This window comes from Eurosta solidaginis, chromosome 4 (assembly GCF_040869045.1).
Source record: "Eurosta solidaginis isolate ZX-2024a chromosome 4, ASM4086904v1, whole genome shotgun sequence".
Lineage (NCBI taxonomy): Eukaryota > Metazoa > Arthropoda > Insecta > Diptera > Tephritidae > Eurosta > Eurosta solidaginis.
Genome location: NC_090322.1, coordinates 60,330,005 through 60,333,188, shown reverse-complemented (window position 1 = coordinate 60,333,188; position 3,184 = coordinate 60,330,005). Strand labels below are relative to the sequence as shown.

Below are 3,184 nucleotides of genomic sequence, written 5' to 3'. Positions count from 1 at the left end.
TAAGAGGACATTTTACTGCACTTAAATTTTTCCAACCCTAGTTTACGGTATATTTTAAAGCTTCACTTTTAATATTATAAGATATGGTAAAATAAAAAACGTAGCTATGTCCGCATTGAAGGGTAAAATAAAATTTTAAGGTACGTTTGCGGATTTCACACAGATCGCATTGGCCTTTCTAGTAAGTATTCCGCTAGTTCCTCTCTCAAACTAAGTGCTTCATTTGTTGATCGATTGGAATGAGCAATTCGAATAGATGTCATTCTTGTTGACAGTTGTCCACAATCGAAATTCCCATTTTCTTCACTGCTGGCTCTGTTCGGATCGAAGTATCCACTACTGCTGCCAAGCATTAAATAATTGTGCAAGACTATAGTTGCTAAGACAATTTTGTCCACATTTTCTTGAGCAGCGTGCATCGTTGTATGAAGAACTCTCCATCTATTTGCTAATATACCAAAGGTGTTTTCAATGTGCACTCGTACGGAGAATAACCTTTTGTTATAATTTCATTTGGTGGAAGACAAAGTTCGACCAGGGTAAAGGCGCATGAGATTAGGCTACAGAGGAAATGCGCTGTCACCGACGAAAAAATATTGAAATATTTGGTCCGTACCTATTTGAAATATGGCATCAATTAACTGAAACCTTATCTGTTATAAACATTTTACCTGGAAGGTTATCTGGGGGAGGAATTTCCAGGTCATTTCTTAGAATCATGTTACCAAATACGCTTCTTGCCAAAATTCCCCCATCGTTTTGAAATGAAAACGTATAGCTATCATCGCATATTGCCATCAGAACTACACTGAATGTCTTTTTGTAAATAAAAAAGAGTGAACCACTACGTTTGGGGCAAACTACTTTCACATGTTTGCCGTCCACCGCGCCGAGACAATGTGTCATTCCAGTTTTTGCATAGAACCTATCCAAAATATAAATAATATATGAGCATATATAGTTACTAAATACCATACTTCAATTGGAGCAAACCTGTCTGCAATCTTTCTCAATTCGGTTTGATTTAGTTGGGCAAGGTAAATTTCGCATAGTCCATGCCAAATTGCATCGCATGCCTCGTATATTATTTTCCTAACTGTAGAAGCACCCAATTTATATGACAGCCTTATGCCAAGAACCTGTTGAAACTCCATTTTTACACAGATATGTAGTTTATAAAATTATTTACATCAAAGTGATACCCAATCGGATTTCTTTACTTATTGGTTCTCTTATGGAAAAGCGTTGAAGTCGCTCTCGTAACAAATTCAGTAGCACATTAAACTTTGCAACATTCATACGTATTGTCTTGAACAAATGTTCTTCATCTGAGAGTTTCAACTGTGCGAAGGAAGTTTCGTGGAAACTCAGAGTCTTCCTTGTACGATTAACTGGCCGCATCCACCATCGTCGCTTCAACTGCTGGCACACCTCGCGATATATACTTATTCACCATTACAAAAATGAAGTTTATAATTTTAAAAATTTTTAACAAACGCCCTCTGTTATTAATTTTTTGTATATACTGCTAATGCTGACTTTAAATTGAATTCATTTCCCACAAGAAATGGCCACTAATATAAAAAATTATTTTCCATTGAAGAAATGTCAGAAAATATCGCCGCCGCTGCCTATTGTGTTTAACTGGACGAAACATCTGAGCGTAAATTTGAAAAATGTCATCGCCCGACGCGGCGTATATCGTTGTCGCTCGGCATTGTGATTCAAGCTATATACTGATCGATTTCTAGACTTTCAGTAAGCGCAGGTTTACTGTAAATAAAGTAAGATATGAATTATCGTTTATAACCTTCGTTCGAGTCGCTCTTTGTTTTAGATATTTACTTGCATTCGGGACACCGCCAAGCGCCACGTTCGCAATTCATAAGCAAATAGGCTTCGAGATCAAAACACTGTACATGTTTGCATTCGTGTCCTCGCGCGGGCATACGCATTCGAGACTTCATGATCGGATATTTCAATGAGATCTTAGTGCACTTAGTCGTTTCCATATTACTGGCGCCAGCTTCGAGTAGCACATTAGTCGTTGAGCAGACCATGAAGTTACGTTTGATTTTGGCCACAAAATGATCTACGGGTAAGCAATTGCGTTTGTGCAGACTCTGCAAAACATGCCGAACGGAGAGTCGATGAACTAGTTGCAGCACGAATAATTGGGACTGGAATATATTTGAAAGAAATTTCGATTACATTTCCCATTCCTTTCGAAAGTACTGGGAAAGAAATTACAATTGCGCCAAGTATTTTTTTTTTAATGACAAACAAAAAATTTTTTGTACTAGAGCCTCAAAAAAAACGAAATTACTTTTGGTATTTTTTTTTTTTGAGGAATTGAAATGTAATCAGTTCCTTTGTTGTGGAGTAAAGGAATTGATTACTTTCCTCAAGCACATGTAATGGGGAATTGACGGTAATTGGTTACCTAAAGTAATCATTACTACCCAGCTCTGAGCGTGAGTATGATATTGATATCGAATATCTCTATACCAATTTTAAGATCAATACCATAAACCCTTTTGGAGGTAAGGGAAAGGGAAAGAGAAAGGGAAAAGGAAACGGTAAGAAAACGAAAAAGTGAAAAGGAGAGGAAAAGACAGTCGTAGTGTTAGAAGTAAGGGTTGAATTTCTATTCGATTTTTTGTCGCTCGACTGCGTTCTACCATCAAATACAGGTAGCCTATCGGTATAATTGCCGTTTACACGGTGGAACGACAAAAAATCGACCAGTAAATTGACTTGTGAAAAGCAGCCTTTATTTGCATACATTACAGCCCTACAAGACGGAGGTAACTAGTTCACCCACACATTCAAAGCTTTTTTCGCTCTCCACTAACACATCGACGTTTCTTACTGTCATCGAAATGACAGCGTCATCTTAATACGACAATTTATTAATTATTCCGGGAAACATTTTAAAACGATGAAAAACTATAATTGTGGTAATTAAACTAAAAAACTAAAAAGTGCTTGTGCTACGGGCTTTTAGGTGTGACGTGTGTTAGCTGTTTAGGCACTTATAAATTAACCTGGCGCATTAACTAGAGGCAGCCAAGTCCTCTTGCCACCGATTGGAATTGGAAGATTTGATTTCCAAAACCAAAAAAGGTAACGTTTTCAAGACAGTGCACAACCTAAACAAAGGTGGTATCAAAAGACGCGTGTC

At 37.4% G+C, this 3,184-nt stretch overlaps 1 long non-coding RNA gene across 1 annotated transcript; it reads right to left on the bottom strand.

Moving 5' to 3' along the window:
* Window positions 1-478: 478 nt before the first annotated feature.
* LOC137247941 (uncharacterized) lies at window positions 479-1,279 on the bottom strand. The gene is made up of 3 exons (XR_010951947.1): window positions 994-1,279; window positions 672-925; window positions 479-616 (listed from the first exon to the last, which is right to left on the bottom strand). It is a non-coding gene; the product is annotated as an uncharacterized lncRNA (long non-coding RNA).
* Window positions 1,280-3,184: the final 1,905 nt, after the last annotated feature.